We start from the raw sequence: 19,452 nt of genomic DNA on the forward strand, positions 1-19,452 counted from the left end.
TTCCTTTCTCTTTCTTTCTTTCTTTCTTTCTTTCTTTCTTTCTTTCTTTCTTTCTTTCTTTCTTTCTTTCTTTCTTTCTTTCTTTCTCTTTCTCTTTTCCTTCCTTCCTTCCTCTCTCCCTCCCTCTCTCTTTCTTTCTCTCTCTCTCTCTCTCTCTGTCTTTCCTTCCTTCCCTCTCTCTCTCTCTCTCTCTCTCTCTCTCTCTCTCTTTCTTTCTCTTTCTTTCTTATTCTGTTGCCCAGGCTGGTGTGCAGTGGCACAATATTGGCTCACTGCAACTTCTGCCTCCCAGGTTCAAGCGATTCTCCTGCCTCAGCCTCCCAAGTAGCTAGGATTACAGGTGCATGCCACCATGCCTGGCTAATTTTTGTATTTTTAGTAGAGACAGGGTTTCGCCATGTTGGCTAGGCTGGTCTCAAACCCCTGATTAGCCTGCCTCAGCCTCCCAAAGTGCTGGGATTACAGGTGTCAGCCACCACGCCCGGCCAGTCTGCCTTCAATGACCTGGAATAATTATTTTGAGACATATCCATGTTGTTGTATATAACAAAACTTTATTCCTTATTTGGTTTATTATATTTTTAACACACAGTAAAAATAACATCCTTTGGTGAACAGTTCTACAAATGTTAACTCATGTATAGATTTGTGTAACCACCACAATCAGGATACCAGACAGTTGCATTAACCCAAAAACTGTCTCATTCTATCCCTTTGTAGTCCTAGCTCCCTCTACCCAGTACCCTGACAACCACTGAACTGTTTTCCACAAATATAGTTTTGTTTTCTCAGCAATATCATATTAATGAGACTGACTTTTTTACTCATCATAATGACTTGGGAAGTCTTCCAAATTGTGTGTTTGCTCCTTTTTTGCTGAGTAGTATTCCATTGCATGGATGTATTACAATTTGTTTTTCCATTGGTTGAATGATATTTGGGTTGCTTCCAGTATTTGACGATTAGGAATAGAGCTGCTATAAACATTTGTATATAGGTATTTGTGTGATCATATATTTTTATTTCTCTAAAATAAATACCTGGAGTAGAATTGCTGGATCACGTAGTAAGTGTATTTTTATAAGAAACTGCCAAATTTTTTTCCAACATGACTGCCAGCCTGGTGCGGTGGCTCACACCTGTAATCCCAGCACTTTGGGAGGCCAAGGCAGGCAGGCAGATCACCACTTTAAGCTCAAGAGTTTGAGACCAGCCTGGGCAACATGGCGAAACCCTGTCTCCACAAAAAAATACAAAAATTAGCCAGGCATGGTGGTTCATGCCTGTGGTCCCAGCTACTCAGGACGCTAAGGCTGGAGGATCCTTTGAGCCTAGGAAGTGGCAGTTGCAGTGAGCCAAGATCAGCCTGGGTGAGTTAGACTCTGTCTCAAAAAAAAAAGTGACTGTCATTTTGCATTTCCATCTGTAACGCATGAGCGCTGCAGTTGCTCCATAGCCTTGGCCATGCCAGTATTTTTTATTTTAACCATTCTAATAGATGTGTAGTGGTATCTCATCATAGTTTTAATTTGCATTTGCCTAACAGCTAATAATGTTGAAACATTTGCATTTAACGTAATGGTTGATATATTACGGCTTAAGTCTGCCAGTTTATTTTTTGTTTTCTTTTGTTTTCTCATTTCTAATTGCTTTTTCCTGCCTTCCTATGAGTTACTTAAACATTGGTCATTCATATATCTTTTTTGGTAAAATGATGAGTCAAACATTTTGCCCATTTAAAATGGGTTTATTTTTCTTATTATTGAATTGTAAGTGGACTGGGTGCAGTGGTTTATGCCTGTAATCCCAGCACTTTGGGAGGCCGAGGCGGGCAGATCACCTGAGGTCAGGAGTTTGAGACCAGCCTAACCATTATGGTAAAACCCCATCTCTAGTAAAAATACAAAAATTAGCCTGGAGTGATGGCATGCGACTATAGTCCCAGCTACTCTGGAGGCTGAGGCAGGAATCTGGGAGGTGGCGGTTGCAGTGAGCCAATATTGTGTCACTGCACTCTACCCTGGGTGACAGAGTGAGACTCCATCTGAAAGAAGGAAGAAGGAAGGAAGGAAGGAAGGAAGGAAGGAAGGAAAGAAGGAGAAGGAAGGAAGGAAGGAAGGAAGGAAAGAAAGAAAGGAAGGAAGAAAGAAAGAAAGAAAGAAAGAGAAAGAAAGAAAAGGAGAAGGAAAGAAATAAGGAAGAGAAAGGAAGAAAAGAAAGAAAGAAAGAAAGAAAGAAAGAAAGAAAGAGAAAGAAAGAAAAGGAGAAGGAAAGAAATAAGGAAGAGAAAGGAAGAAAAGAAAGAAAGAAAGAAAGAAAGAAAGAAAGAAAGAGCATTTTTTATGTAAGCCCTTTATCCATTATAGGATTTGCAAATATTTTTTCCCAATCTGTGGCTTGACTTCTCATTTTCTTGATGTTGTGTTTTGATAAGAAAACACTTTAAATCTTGAACTCCAATTTGTCAATTGTTCACATATGAATTATGATTTTGGTGCTGCAGCTAAAAAATCTGTGCTTAACCCAAGGTCACAAAAATATTCTTTTAGTGTTTTCTTCTAAATATCTTATAGTATTTGCTTTTGCATTTTTTATTCATTTGGAATTAATTTTTTTGTATGATGTGAGGTAAGTGTATAAATTCTTTTTATATTTAGATATTCATTGTCCCAGCACAATTTGTTGAAAATACAATTGAATTGCCTCAGCATCTTTACTGAAAATGAACTGACTATTAATGTGAAGGTTTATGTTGGTACTGTCAGTTCTGTTTCATATAAATATATCTTTATGTTACTGTCACACTGTTTTGATTATGATAGCTTTATAGTAGGTTTTTAAATAGGTGAGTGTGAGTCCTCCAACTTTGTTCCTTTTAAATATTGTTTTTGCTATTTTGGATCTCTTTCACAGGAATTTTATGATCAACTTGTTGATTTCCATAAAAAGCCTACTGGGATTTTTCACAGGGATTGTGTTGAACATAGATTAATTTAGGAAGAATTACCAACTTAATAATATTGAGATTTTCAATTTTTTTTTTTTTTTTTTTTGAGGCAGAGTCTCGCTCTGTCGCCCAGGCTGGAGTGCTGTGGCACGATCTCAGCTCACTGCAAGCTCCGCCTCCCGGGTTCATGCCATTCTCCTGCCTCAGCCTCCCGAGTAAAGCTGGGACTACGGGCCCCTGCCACCACGACAGGCTAATTTTTTGTATTTTTTTTTAGTAGAGATGGGGTTTCACCGTGTTAGCCAGGATGGTCTCAATCTCCTGACCTCGTGATCCGCCCACCTCGGCCTCCCAAAGTGCCGGGATTACAAGTGTGAGCCACCATGCCCGGCCAAGATTTTCAATTTTTAACATGAAATGTCTCTCCACTTATTTATGTCTTCTTTAATTTCTCTCATCAACATTTTGTAGTTGAATGTATAAATCTGGTATCTTTTTGTTGTATTATTCCTAAGTAGTCTCTTTGATACTATTATGAATGGAATCACTGTCTTAATTTCATTTTTGATTTGCTAGCATATATATAAATATAATTGATTTTATATATTGATTTACTATTCTGAAAACTCGATGAACTTGTTTATGGTTGTAGTAAATTTTTCTTGTATGTGAATGCCTTAGGATTTTCTACATACAGGATCCTGTTGTCTGCAACAGTTTCACCTCTTCTCTTCCAATCTATGAGCCTTTTATTTCTTTTTCTTGTCTTGATGCACTGGCTAGAACCCCCTGTACAATGATGAATAAAAGTAGTGAGACATGACTTCCTTGCGTTGTTCTCAAACATCCGGCAAATATAGTGTTAACTATAGGCTTTTCATAAATGCCTTTTATCAGGTTGAGGAAATCCCCTTCTATTTCTGGCTTGTTGAAAAAATTTTTTTGTTTCAATTTTGTTTTTGCTAAATCATGAATGGGTATTAGATTTGGTCAGATGCCTTTTCTGTACCTAGTAAGATGATTTTTTTTTTTTTTTAGATGGAGTTTCTCTCTTGCTGCCTAGGTTGGAGTGCAATGGCGTGATCTCGGCTCACTGCAACCTCTGCCTCCTGGCTTCAAGAGATTCTCCTTCCTTAGCCTCCCGAGCAGCTGGGATTATAGGCATGTGCCACCATGCCCAGCTAATTTTGTATTTTTAGTAGAAATGAGGTTTCACCATGTTGGTCAGACTGGTCTTGAACTCCTGACCTCAGGTTATCTGCCCGCCTCAGCCTCCCAAAGTGCTGGGATTACAAGCTTGAACCACTGTGCCCAGCCCAATCATATGGTTTTTGTCCTTTATTCTGTCCTATTAGTGTGGGGTATTAAATTTCCTTAAATTCCTGGGATAGCCCATTTGGTCATGGGGTATGCTCCTTTATATATGTTCCTGGATACTAATGTCTTATTGAGGATTTTGCATTTCCATTCAATAAGGAACATATCTTGGTCTGTTTTGTGCTGCTATAACAGCATACTTGAGACTGGGTAATTTATAGTGAATGGAAATTTATTTTCCCATAGTTCTGGAGGCTGGGAAGATCAAGGTACCAGTAAGACACCTCTTACATCATCATGTCACAGAAGGTGGAAGGGCAAAGAAGCAAAAGGAGCCCAAACTTGCTTTTTTTTTTTTTTTGAGATGGAGTCTCGCTCTGTCCCCTAGGCTGGAGTACAGTGGTGCCATCTCAGATCACTGCAAGCTCCGCCTCCTGGGTTCACGCCATTCTCCTGCCTCAGCCTCCTGAGTAGCTGGGACTACAGGCGCTCGCCAACATGCCCGGCTAATTTTTTGTATTTTTAGTAGAGACGGGGTTTCACCGTGTTAGCCAGGATGGTCTCGATCTCCTGACCTTGTGATCCACCCGTCTCGTCCTCCAAAAGTGCTGGGATTACAGGCGTGAGCCACCGCGCCTGGCCCCAGACTTCCTCTTTTATAATGGTATAAATCTTATATTTGATCAGGTTGAAGAGTTCCCCACTATTTGTAGTTTATTGAGTATTTAAAAAAATTATACCCAAGAATTGGATTCTGTCAAATGTGTTTTTTGCATTGATATCTGCATCAGTCAAAGGTAAAGAGATTTTTCCTCTTCACACATTTAGTATGGGGGATTACACAGATTAATTTTTGTATGTTTAATAACTCTTACGATCCTGGGAGAAATCTCACTTTGTCATGGAATATAATCCTTTTAACATGCTGCTGTATTTGGTTTGCTAGTATTTTATTAAGGATTTTTTCATCTGTGTTCATAAAGTATATTGGTCTGTAGTTTTCTATTTTCTCGAGTCAGTTTTGGTAGTTTATGTGTTTCTAGGAATTTGTCAATGTTATCTAAGTTATCTAATTTTTTGGCATACCTTGCTCATAGTATTCTCTTATAATCTTTTGTTGGTAAGGTCTGTAGTAATGTCCCCACTTTCATTTTTGATTTTAGTAATTTGAGTCTTCTCTCTCTCTCTCTCTCTCTCTCTCTCGGTCAAACTATAGGCTTATCAGTTTTTAACTTTTCTATTGTTCTATTCTCTATTTTGTTTATCTCTGCTCTAATTTTTATTATTTCCTTTCTTCTTCTTGCTTTAGGTTTAGTTTGCTCTTCTTTTTCTAGCACCTTAAAATGGAAGGTTAGGTTATTAATTTGAGATCTTTCTTTTTTTAAAATGTAGCTGTAAATATGTAAGTTTTCCTCTGAACACTGCTTTTGCTGTATTCTATCAATTTGGGTACATTGTATTTTCATTGTCATTCATCTTAAAATATTTTGTAATTTCCTTTTTGATTTCTTCTTTGCCCTATGGGTTGCTAAAAGTACATTGTTTAATTTCCACATATTTGTGTATTTGCCAGATTTCTTTTTGTTGTTGCTTTCTAATTTCTTTCCTTTTCGGTAGGAGAACATATTTTATTTGATTTCTTATTTATTTATTTTTTTTGAGATGGACTTTTGCTCTTGTTGCCCAGGCTGGAGTGCAACGGCATGATCTTGGCTCACCGCAACCTCCACCTCCTGGGTTCAAGCAATTCTCCTGCCTCAGCCTCCCGAGTAGCTGGGATTACAGGCATGCGCCACCATGCCCGGCTAATTTTGTATTTTTAGTAGAGATGGGGTTTCACCATGTTGGTCAGGCTGGTCTTGTTGGCAGGCTGGTCTTGAACTGCTGATCTCAGGCGATCTGCCCATTTTGGCCTCCCAAAGTGCTTGGATTACAGGTGTGAGGCACTGCACCTGGCCCTGTATAATTTCAATCCTGTCTAATTTGTTGAGACTTGTTTTGTGGCCAACACAATGTCTCTTCTATAGAATATTTCCATGTGCAGAGAAGAATATGTATTCTGCTGTCACTGAGTGAAGTGTTCTGTAGATGTCTGTTAGGTTTGGTGGTTTTTGTTGTTGTTCAAGTCTTCTATTTCTTTGTTTACCTTTTGTCTAGTCATTCTAGCCATTATTGAACATGAGTATTAAGTCTCCAACTTTTTTTTTGTTTTTGAGATAGAATCTCATTCCATCATGCAGGCTGGAGTGCAGTGACATGACCTTGGCTCACTGCAACCTCTGCCTCCTGGGTTCAAGTGATTCTCATGCCTCAGCTTCCTGAGTAGCTGGAAGTACAGGTGTGCACCACCATGCCAGGCTAATTTTTGTATTTTTAGTAAAGACGAGGTTTTGCCATGTTGACCAGGCAGGTCTTGAACTCCTGACTTCAAGGGATCTGCTCACCTCGGCCTCTCAAAGTGCTGGGATTATAAGCGTGAGCCACTGCACCTTGCCTCCAACAATTTTTTAACTTTTCATTCAATTCTGTCAGTCTTTTGTCATAGGTTTTTTGCCCCTGTTCTTCAGTGTATATTTGTTTATAATTGCAGTATCTTCTTAATGCATTAAGCATTTTATCATACTAATGTCCTTCTTTGTCTTTTGTAACATTTTTGTGTTGATGCCCATTTTGTCTGATATTAGCATAGCCACTTCAGCTCATTTTTGGTTACTGTTCGCATGGTATGCTTTCCAGCTTTACACTTGGAACTTATTTGTGTCTTTGAATCTAAAATAAGTCTCTTATAGACAGCATATAGTTGGATCATGGTTCTTTTTAAAATCCATTCTACCAATCTCTGCCTTTTCAATGAAGATCTTAATTCATTTACATTTAATATAATTACTGATAAGAGAGGATTTAATTCTGTCATTTTGCTATTTGTCTTCCATTATGTCTTTTATCTTTTATGTTCCGTAGTTCCTCCATTACTGTCTTCTTTTGTGTAAGATAGATGTTTTTTAGTATACTCTTTTGATTCCTTTCTCATTTATTTTACTACATATTATATTCTTAGCATTTGTTCTGGGGATTACAATTAACATCTTAATTTATAACACTCTAAATTAATAACAACTTAGTTTCAATGGTATACAAAAAACTTTACTGCTGTATAATTCCATCCCTAACTTTTGTTGTTAATGTCACAGATTACATCTTTATGTAACATGGCTGGGGTGGTAGCTCATGCCTGTAATCCCAGCACTTTAGGAGGCTGAGGCAGGCAGATCACTTGAGTGCAGGAGTTCAAGACCAGCCTGGCCAACATGATGAAACCCCATGTCTACTAAAAATACAAAAAATTAGCTGAGCATGGTGGTATGTGCCTGTAATCCCAGCTGCTTGGGAGGCTGAAGCACAATAATTGCTTGAACCTGGGAGGTGGAGGTTGCAGTGAGCCAAGATTGTGCCCCTACACTCCAGCCTGGGTGACAGAGTAAGACTCTGTCTACAAAAAAAAAAAAAAAAAAAAAAACCCAAGAAACAAAAAACAAAAGCCAAAGCACCAAACCATCTTTATGCAACCTATGCCCATCAACATAGTTTTAGGATCATTGTTTTATGATTGTATTTTAAATCATACAGAAAATAAAGAGTTTAAAACAAAAAATATATCATTAATACTAATGTTTATATTTACCTACATAGTTATCATAACTGGTGTTCTTTATTTTTTCATGTGGATTTAAGTTACTGCATAATGTTGTATTAGTTGTATTAGGGTTCTCCAAAGAAACAGAACCAATAAGCTATAGATATATATAATATGTATATAAACACACAGGATTATGGAGGGTAATCTCCTTTACTCAGTGTACCAATTTAAATGTTAATTTCACCTGTAAACATCCTCACAGAAACATCCAGAATAATGTTTGACCAAACATCCAGGCACCCTGTGGCTCAGTCAAGTTGACACATAAAATTAATCATCATAAGTGTTCTTTCATTTCAGCCTGAAGGACTCCCTTTAGTAACTTTTGTACAACAGGCATACTAGCAAAGAACTCTGTTAGTTTTTGTTTACCTGGGAATGTCTTAACTTCTCCTCCATATCTGAAGCATAGTTTTGCCACATATGGAATTCTTGGTTGACAGTTTTTCTTTCAGCTCTTTGAATATGTCATCATATTGCCTTCTGGCCTCTGTGGTTTCTGATGGGAAATTAGCCATTAATCACATTAAGTATCCTTGTATATGACTCATCACTTCTCTCTGGCTGCTTTCAGGATTCTCTCTTTGTATTTATCTTTTGACCATTTGATTATAATGTATCACAATATGAATATCGGAGTTTATCTTACTTGGGGTTTGTTGAGCTTCTTGCATGTGTAAATTCATGTCCTTTACCTTTACCAAATTTGAGAAGCTTTGAGCCATTATTTCTTCAAATATTCTTTCATCCCCTTTCTTTCTTTCCTCTCCCCCTGGATCTCCTGGTATGCATATGTTAGTACCGTCAGTGGTATCCCACAGGCCACTTACACTCTATTTATTTTTCTTCATTCTTTTTTCTGTTCCTCAGACTGGGTAGTCTTCAAATTCACTGATTCATTCTTTACCTACTCACATAGCTGTTGACCCCTTCTAGTGCATTGTTCATTTCACTTATTTTACTTCTTAACTCAAAATTTCTAAGTCCTTTTTTATAATTTCTATTCTTTTATTGATATCTGCTATTAGGCGAGACACTGTTCTCATGCTTTCCTTTAGTTCTTCGCATATGGTTTCTTTTAGCTATTTCAGTACATTTAAAAATACTTGATTTAAAATCTTAGTCTATTAAATTCAATTCCTGGACTTCCTCGAGGACAGTTTCTATTAATTATTTCCGTTGTGTAGGAACCGTACTTTTTTCTGTCTTTTCATGGCATGTAATTTTTTTTGTTGAAAACTGGACATTTTTATTGTTATAATATGACAATGCTGGAAATCACTTTCTACTCCCCTTTCAGGTTTGTTGTCATTGTTTGCTGGTTGCTTTTGGTTTTTGTTGTTGTCGTTTACTTAGTGACCTTTCTGAATTAATTTTTTAAAGTCTGTATTCTTTGTCACGTGTGGTCACTGAAGTGACTTTTCCATTAAACTTTTCCACTAGTGGTTGGCTAGTGATGACTGAAATTTCCTTTATACCTAAAACAACATTTAAAAAATTCCCAATATCTTCAGATGAGCTCTGTGTGTGTTTTGAGGTGTGGCTTTAACACCTCGCCAGGCTGTTCCCAACTCCACCTTAACCTTCCTTTTCCGCTTGCACAGAGCCTGGAGGTCAGTCAGAGGTGAGAGTGTAGGGCCTTCTAAGATATTTTCTGAGCACATGTGTGACCTTCTTAGATATCCAGAAAGCTTTTTAAAGCCCTTATTTCTTAAAGTGTTTTCTTCTCCAGGCCTTTTTCATAAGCTTTTGCTTTGTCTGTTATTTCCCCAACTGTTACCATTAGTGAATGCATTTATCTTTAACTGTGTGTGTGTGTGTGTGGTTTGTTTGTTTGTTTTTCCAAATGCCCTGCTTCAGCCCTGGGAGAGTTCTAGTTAGGTGAAATTAAACTAAATCTTTTGTGCTCATCCTTCCGGGAGCCAACAGAGAGGTCAAAACAGGCAACCACAATCCTTTGAGAGAAAGTTGCATTCTGCTCCCTCTAACACTAAGAACCTATACCAAGAATGCAGGCTGTTGTCTTCAAGGCTGCCACCAAGCTGGGAAAGAGAAGAATGGAGGTATGTTAAAACACCATAGTGCTTTCCCACTGAGATTTAGGTGTTTTTCTTCTTGATTAAAATTTATTGGCTGGGCGCTGTGGTTCATGCCTGTAATCCCAACAGTTTGGGAGGCTGAGGTGGGTGGATCATTTGAGGTCAAGAGTCCAAGACCAGCCTGGCCAACATGGTGAAACCCTGCCTCTACTAAAAATACAAAAATGAGCCAGGCATGGTGAAGGGAACCTGTAGTCCCAGCTACTCAGGAGGCTGAAGCAGGAGAATTGCTTGAACCCAAGAGGTGGAAGTTGCAGTGAGCCGAGATCACACCACTGCACTCCAGTTGGGCCAATAGAATGAGACTCTCTCTCAAAAATAAATAAATAAATAAATAAATAAATAAGAATTTATTTTATTAAAAAAAGAATTTATTTTATTTATTAAACCTTTTATTAGTGTCCAGAGTTCTAATAAAGTTGATTTTGCCAGTTTTGCCAGTTTTTTTCACTGTTTTATGGAAAAGGAGTTTTGGAGTTCTGTATTCCATTTTTGCTGATACCATTCCTACATCATTTACATTTAATGGAATTACTGATGTGGTTGGATTTGTGTCTACCATTTTAAGGACATTTATTGTGTTTTAAACTTTATCTGCTTGTATAGTTCTGTTTTGTTTTGTTTTAGTGGTTGCTCCAGGGACTACAATATACATATTTACTTTTTCATGGTCTACTTACAATCAATATTTTACCATTTTAAGTGTAATGTAAAACTTTAGTTTCTTTTATTCTACTCTCTTTATGTTGTAGTTGTCTTATGTGCTACCTACACATAATGTTGAAAACACCATCAAAAAAGGTTATAATTTTTGTTTTAAAGATAAAACATATTTTAAAGAACTGAAGACCAGCACAGAATGTTGCATTAACTGAGATCTTTATCATTTCTCTTGGTCTTTTTTCATTCCTGTTATTCCAAGTTAACTTCTGGTATCATTTCTCATCTGTCTGAAAAACTTCTTTTAGCAATCATTTTAGGACAGGTCTGTCGTCAAAGAACTCTCTTAGTTTTCCTTCATCTGAAAACGTCTTTATTTTACTCTCACTCCTGAAGCATATTTTCATTGGGTATACTTGAAATTGTGAAGAAAATGGTGGGTTGATGGTTCTTTTTCTTCATTTTAAAGATGTGATTCCACTTCCTACTGGTCTCTACAATGAGATTTCCTTCTCTCCTCATGAGAAAGCTGAAGTCATTTGAATTGTTTTCCTATGCCTGATGTGTCATTTTTCTCTAACAATGGTACATGTATGCATATATGTATGTGTGTGTATATAGATGTACATATATGTTTCAGTTTTATGTCCTTTTCCAAATTCAGGATGTTTTTAGTCAATATTTCTTCAAACATTTTTGTCTTCACTGCACTCTTTCTTCTTTCCTTCTGGAACTCCAATGACATAAATATTAGACCTTTTGGTATTGTCTCACTAGTCTCTGAGGTTCTATTCATTTTTTAAAAATCTTTTTCTCACTGTTATTCTGGTTGGATAATTTCTGTTGGTCTGTCTTCCAGTTACTGGCTTCCTCTTTCCTCTCATTTGTATTCTGTTCTTGAGTTACCTAGTGAGCACTGAAATTTTGATTCTTATATTTTATTTATTTATTTATTTATTTAGGTCTTGCTTTGTCACTCAGGATGTAGGTGCAGTGGTGCAATCACGACTCACTGCAGCCTTGAACTCCCAGGTTTGAGCGATCCTCCAATCTCAGCCTCCCAAGCAGCTAGGACCACAGGTTCATGCCATCACACCTGAGTTTTTTTTTTTTTTTTTTAGAGATGGGGTCTCATTTTGTGGCCTAGGCTGGCTTCGAATTCTTGGGCTCAAGTTATCCTCCTGCCTTGGCCTCTCAAAGTGTTAGGATTATAGGTGTGAACTACTATGCCCGGCCCTTATATTTTTAAGTTCCAAAACTTTACTTCTTATTTATATCTCCTATTTCTTTGCTGAGACTGTCAATCTTCCATTCATTCCAAGAGGGTTTACTTGGAGCATTTTCATAGTAGTACTTTAAAGTCTTTGTTACTTAATTCCAACATCTCATCATTGGTCTCTTTTGATTGTCTTTTCCCACGCAAAATGAGATTTTTCCTATGATAGGCCAAGAAGATCATAATTTGGTTTTGTATCCTGGACTTTTAAAATTTTATGAGACTCTGGGTATTATTTGAACATTGTGGAGAGTGTTGATGGTTATATTTTAGTAGGCAATCAGTGCAGCTGAGTTCGGGTCACAAGTTCCAACCAGCTTTCTGTGGATTGTAGTTTCAATGTTTGTTCCATTTTCAAAGCCTTTACAGTGCTGTTTAGATCTCTCCTGTGTGTGCACCCTCCAGTGGTCAGCTTGAGAACAGGGTGGTAGTTTATCCTTAGGTTCAGTTCTCAAGTCTTTGGTATGCTAGATCCATGCAAGCTCAGTTTGGAGTTGAGCCCAGGAATTCATAAACAACTTTGTGGGTTCAGTTTCCAGCATTCCTCCCTTTCCATGCTCTCCCTGGTACTTTCTGATTCCCTGGGTCTCCTCCTTTTGGTCCTCTGGCCAGAAAGCTGGAGTTTTAGCTACCTTGCTCTGCTGTGTACTTCTTGCGACTGTGCCCTCAGCTAGGGTCAACTGGCAAAAGGAGAGAGAGATTCAGGGAGAGAGAGAGAGAAGAGGGGAAGGAGGGAGACCCTCTTGGGACTTGCCCAACAGACAGTTTCTCTCCCTTAGAATTTTAGGTGCCTTCAGTCCTCTCATGCCACTGCAACAAGAATGCCAGGGGTCTGAGGCATGAGACAATGGAGAAAAGAAAAAAAGGTGGCGTAGAGGGTGATTATTTTCTCATTCTTTATGAGCATTAGGAGTTCCCTCCCCACTCCTCAAAGCAAAACTAGAGGGCTCTGGGATTCCCACAGTCTGTGTCTGCTGCTCACTTCCAGGTTTCAGGCTGTTTTGAGTCTAGCCCAGGGAACACTAGAGGGAAAAATGGGAAACTCCTCCAATTCCGTGGTACTCCAAATTCTGATTTTTCTTTCCTAATTCATCTACTACTATTTACTCTTCAGAGTCCTTCATGCATTCTGTACCTATTCTATTGCTTCACTTAGTGGAAGAGACAGGGTGGAGTATGTTTATTCTATCTTACCTAAACCTGGAACTTGGTGGTAATTCACTGCGTAGATACTATAAGCTATTTATCCACTGTCTTGTGGATGGTCATTTTTGTTGTTTCCAGGTTTTGGCTCTTATAAATTAAGCTGCTGTGAGCATTCATATCCAAATCTTTGTGTGAACACACTTTCCTTTATTGTGGATAAATACCTGGAATTGAATGGCTAGGTTGTATGATAGGTGTATATTTAGCTATTTAAAAAACTGCCAAATTGTTTTCCAACATATAGTCATGTATTGCTTAGTAACGGGGATACAGGCTAAGAAATGCTTCATTAGGTAATTTTGTCCTTGTGTGAATATCGTAAGTGTACTTGCATAAACCTAGTGGTATAACCTACAAAAACACCTAGGCTATATGGTATAGCCTATTGCTCCTAGGGTACAAGCCTGTACAACAAGTAACTCTGCTGAGCACCGTAGGTGACTGCCACACAACGGTAAATATTTGTGTATCTAAGCATATCTAAACACAGAAAGGGTACAGTAAAGATACAGTATTATAATCTCATGAGATCACTGTCTTATATGCAGTCTGTCCTTGACCAAAAATCATTATGCAGCACGTGACTGTAGTTTATTATTTTACACTCCCAGCTGGGCATGGTGGCTCACGCCTGTTATCCCAGCATTTTTGGAGGCCAAAGTGGGAGGATTACTTGAGCTTAGGAGTTCAAGACCAGCCTGGGGAACATAGCGAGACCCTATCTCTATTAAAAAAGAATTAAAAAGTCAAGAAAAAAAAAAAAATATTTTACATTCCCACCAGTGGCTTAGGAGCATCCCAGTTGTTCCATGTTATTGTCAACACTTGGCACAGTTAGTCTTTTTCATTTTAGTCATCCAGGTAGATGTGTAGTGGCGTTTCATCGTGGTTTTAACTTGCATGTTCCTAATGACTAATGATGTTGAATATCTTTACATATGTGTATTTACTATTTGCATATCTTTTTTTGGTAAAAAATTCATTCAAATCTTCTGTCCATTAAAAAAGTTGGGTTGTCGAGATGGGTACAGTGGCTCACGCCTATAATCCCAGCACTTTGGGAGGCTGAGGTGGGTGGATCACTGAGCTCAGGAGTTCGAGACCATCCTGGGCAACGTGGTGAAAACCCATCTCTGCTTAAAATACAAAAAATTAGCTGGGCGTGGTGACACGCCTATAGTCCCGGCTACTCAGGAGGCTGAGGCACGAGAACTGCTTGAGCCCCTGAGGCGAAGGTTGCAGTGAGCTGAGATCGTGCCACTGCACTCCAGCTTGGGCTACAGAGTGAGACTCTGTCTCAAAAAAAAAAAAAGGTTGCATTGTCTTATAGAGTTGTAAGCATTCTTTACATATGCTACATACATACCCTTTACTAGATATATGTTTTGCAAATATTTTCTCCCATTTGGAGCCACCACATTTTATTCATCTCTGTTTGTCCTCCCCTCCATACTCTGCCTGGGTTCATTCCCCATTCTCATCATCGCCACCACCACCACTCTAGTTCATCCCTCCTACTCCGATCTCCCCAGTGGTCTCCTTATTTCCACACTTGCCCCACTGCTGCCCAGTCTGCAAACAGCAGCCAGTGAGCTTTCTAAAATGTACACTGAGCCAGGCACAGTGATGACCACCTGTAATCCCAACTACTCAGGAGGCTGAGGCAGGAGAAATGCTTGAGCTCAGGAGTTCGAGACCAGCCTGGGCAACATTTTTCCATCTCAAAAAATGAAAAACAGAAAATTTAAAAGTTTAAAAATAAGTAAAATGCACACTGGCCCATTTCACCCCATGCATAAGGCCCAAGCCCCTGACCAGAGTCCCCAAATGCCCACCTTATCTGACCCCTTCCTACCTTATGAGCTGCATCTTCTATCATTCATCTTCTATCATTCACCTCCTTGCCACCATGCTGCAGCCACACCAATCTTTTCCTGCAAACAGACTGAGCATATTCTTTTCCCAAAGCCTTGGCGCTAGTTATTCCTTCTGCGTGGAATGCTCTTACCCTTGTTCTGCACATTGTCACCCCTTCTGTCACTTAGAGAGCTAAAATGTCACCTCCTCAGATAGACAGTCCTAGAGTGCCAAATCTAATGTGATCACCTCTGTACTGTGTAAGACATCATGCTATTTTATTTCACAGAATTGTTATCACTATGTGACACTTTCCTTGTTTATTTGTGTGCTGTCTGCCTCCACCAGTGTATGAGTTTCATAAGAGCAGGCGTGTTGCCTTATTCATTTCCATATCCCTAGGGTCTAGAGCCATGTCTGGCACATAGTATGGGCTCAATAAATTCTTGTTGAATGCCTGTGCCCATAGCACCTACTTCTGTGCCTGGCACCTGGGCACAGAGTAAATGTGAATGTGTCAAGTAATCCACTCCCAATGGGGTACCACTGGTCAATAAACATTTCTGGGCTAGAAGAGAGCGGGAAAAGACATATATGCAGGAAAACGACAAGAAAAAACGAGCAGAGAAGACTGAAAGAGAAGATTGACTCCTCCAGAAGTGTCTTGGGAGCTTTATGACACAACTGCCACATCTCTGGTCCTAGTGTTGGCTGCCACCCAAGGGAGGGTTAGGCTTCCCTTGGCTGCTGGAGCTGTTAGGTCCACACAGAACACACACAAGGACACAATACAGTTGACAGTGCAGCTCAGAGGCCTTCCTGAGGCCTGCTTGTCCAAGGAAATTGGACCCTTTTGACTTCAACTGTTGTTTACTCTGCTCCTGTATTTCCTGGTGGCTGTAAAGTTGATTTTCCTGCCCCACCAGCCTCAGCATGGCAGCCCAGCCCTCCCATTCCTGATGACAGCTTGTTGCATCTATGGCTCCCACCTGCTCTCAGGCTGTGTGGCACCAGGGCTGCTAGCTGAGCATGGCAGCTGGGGTGCATGGGCAGTTTCGGCAGCCAAACCAGTTTTTTCTTTTTGTGGACTCTCCAGGAGGCCCCATCTCTCCCTGAGAGCCCAGTAGGTGAGGGTCTGAGGATGGTGTGTGGAGCTCACATTGTCCTGGTGGATCAAGATGGCTGCTGAGCTCACATCCAGGGCATGGGAAGGAGCAGCTCTCCTGAGCACCAGGTCGACTCTGAGTCCTAAGGAGAACAGCAGCCATCCACACCATTGGCCCGGGAGAGAAGTTTCCCTGGGGTAGGGTGAGGCCCCCGTCTTCACTGTGATCAAGAGCCATGATGTAAGTGAACTCCTAGAAGCACTGGCTTCTTATCTGAGGTGAGGACTCCAGGTGCCAGGGTCATGCAGGGCAGGGCTTGGCAGGGAAGGCCACCCTCTCTGTTTTGCGGCAGAAACTTTTCTGGGAAGTGGCTGCTCAGGGCATGGCCCTGCTTGTGGCTGTGTCTGCCTGGACTTCCCGGTTGACAGCTGAAGGGTCAAAGTGGCATACACCGGGTCCTCTCGCTCCTCTGTCCACTGGGCATCTCATCCAGCACTCCCAGGTGCTCCTTGTGCCTGAGCCATGGGCCTGGAGCTCAGGAGAAGAGTGTGTCTAACCAGGTTTGCATCTGAAGAGCCAGGCAGCTGCTCAGGGACGCTCTGGGATTTTGTACTGCTGATGTGTCCCTGCCTCCATTCCTAGCCTTGGATAGTTGCGGGAGGAATTCTAGGGACAACTCCTCCTTTTAAGGTGCCTGGGGCACTACCCTGTCTCAGGCTTAGCTCTCAGCCCTCAGTCCTAGGCCAAATCCTCTGTGTGGCCAGGGGGCTTGCTCAGGGGGAATCTGAGAGAGTTCCTGAGTCCACCTGAGGAGAACAGTGCTCAGCAGAGGATGCAGGCCTTCCTGGTCATGATGCTGTAGGAGAAGGAAGGGACTCCCACGAGAGCCAGCCTCGCTCAGCAGTTACCTTAGAAACCCCCATTTCTTCCTTTGCTTGGGTCCTGGCCTCTCTGGCATCTGTTCAAAGGCTACTGATCAGGAAATAGGTGCTCTGTTTACCAGGTGGCACCTACTTATCTGCCGGAGCCAAAGTCCATCCTGAACTCCTGCCCCCACCCTTTCCCGCAGCATTGTGCCTGCACCCTTCTCTTTCTCCAAGACCCCTAAACTTCCGCCCGCAAGAGGAGGGAAAGGGGCTGGTTTTCCATATTAGCCAGCAGGGGGTGCTGTTGCTATAGGGTCAGAGCTTGTAGGGTTTTGGCCTGGGGAACCAAGCTGCTAATTCCCTGGGGAGCACCTAGGGGTGGACCCTGGTCTTGCTGGGCAGAGAGTAGGGGGATGATGGACTGACAGACACGCCCCATCCAGCAGTGGAGGCACCCTTATCGCCTCCTCCCTGCTGTGCCCAAGCATCCAAAGGGCAAGTGTCCAAAGGGCAAGGCCGAGTAGTCTCGGGACATGGTTTTGGGTTCTAGCTGTGGTCTCCAGTGGCCTGGGCCTTCCTGGGGCAGCCTGTGGCTTTTTCACCTGCTGCCCTACTCTCTTTAGCTCAGTGTCCTTGCTTCCCTAGACTCATAACCTAGGACAGAAGCCAAGGCCCAAGGTCTTGTTTTGGCCCTGGCTGTGGACATATAGACTCCTAGGCAGAGTGAGGGGTCTCCTACACTTCACCCAGAATGGAGCACTCGGGGAGGGCCTGGGAAGGGTCCTCCTCCAGCCAGTCTCATGTCCTGGCAAATCCTGTCATCTGATTCTGCTCTCAGCTAGGCCTATCTCTCTCTACCCCCTATGGCCACAGACCTAATATGCCTGGATCACTTGAGCTGCCTCTAGTCTACCTCCCAGCCTCCAGTGTGCAGAAGGGAGCAGATAGGGTGGAGCAAGCAGGCAGGGCAGGTGCTTAGGGTGAAACCTTTAAGGAGGCACTCACCGCCAGACTCACACAAGTATAGGGTTGGTCCCTGAGAGCGAGTACCTCCTTAAATGTTGTGCCTTTAGGAAATTCTCACCCTAGTCTTGCCCTGCTGTGCCACAGGCATAATCCTCTGTAGCAGCCACAGAAAGTTTTCTAGAGCATAGGTCAGGCCACCAGTGGCCCTCACAAGACCTACCCTAGCATTTAATTCAACAGACATCTGATGACAGACCCTGGTCTGGGCCTTGGCTCCAGAAAGGGAGGCACCATCAGTCCAGCTGTGGGTGGCCTCTGTCTACCAGGATAGAGTCCACTCCTGAGCACAGCATCCAGGCTCTTCAGAGCGTGGCCCCTACTGGCTGGTCCAGCCTCAGCTTCTGGGGCAGCTACTCCAGGCCACACCAAAAGTGAGATCTGTTCTGCACTTCTGAGCTGCCAAGCCTTTCCTTGGGCTGTTTTCACATTCTGGAATGCCCTCTCCTACTATTAGCCTATTAACCTTTGACTCATCCTTTGAGGCTTTGCTGAACTGTCCCCTCCTCAGAGTAGCCATCTGTGAACATGACTGAGATAACCTGCTCAGTCTCCATACTCCCAGCATCTCTGCCTCTTTGCCTCTTACTCAAGGTACGACACAGGTCTGGCACTGCAATCAGAGCACACTTACTAAGTGCCTACTGCCTGAGAGCAATGTGCTGGGTGCCAGAGTGGGGGCGCCTGGGTGGCTCTGAGCTTCCTCTGCCCTTGGAGAGCTCACATGCAGGTTAGTAGTGGAGACCATGGTGCTTACTTCTAAGTCCCCTCACAGGGCCAGCATAGGCCCAAGGCTGAGAAACATTCCAGGACCATTAGCTGTCCCTAAATCTTTAGCCTTCTGGAGTCACCTCCTCCACTCAAAGCAAAGCATAACACACTCATGCCCCAGCCCATGGGGCTGTGGGAAGCGCTTTCCAATATTCATGAGGGTTCTCAAGGAAGAAAGAATGGCTTTTGCTTCCTGGAGGTGACTAGTCACCAGAGGCCTCCTGGCTTACAGCCCCCAGCATACCCTTGTCCATTTTGCTCCCGATTATGCACCCAGACATTTAAACACCCCCAGTGCAGCACTTCACGCTGGCTATCTGATGTGGTGACACATTCACTGTGGTTTGTCACCTGTCAAGATGGAGGGCTGGCATGCTTTCTCCCACACCATCCAGGCAGGTGGGTCTCTGCTGACCCTTTGCTCCTCTTGCCAGTCAGTCAGTCAGTTGATCAACAGATGCTTTCCTGAGGGCTTATTCATGCAGAGAAAGAAACTGGAATCTCTCACACCTAGCTGAGGTCCTATCTAAATTTCTTTGTGGACTTACTTTCCAGGACAGGAAGGGAACAGCCGGCTAATGTTAACAGCCCCTTTCCCCTGTTCTGTGTCTGGGTGGCCCTTGCCAC

This window comes from Rhinopithecus bieti, unplaced genomic scaffold (assembly GCF_001698545.2).
Source record: "Rhinopithecus bieti isolate Rb0 unplaced genomic scaffold, ASM169854v2 scaffold_5889, whole genome shotgun sequence".
Lineage (NCBI taxonomy): Eukaryota > Metazoa > Chordata > Mammalia > Primates > Cercopithecidae > Rhinopithecus > Rhinopithecus bieti.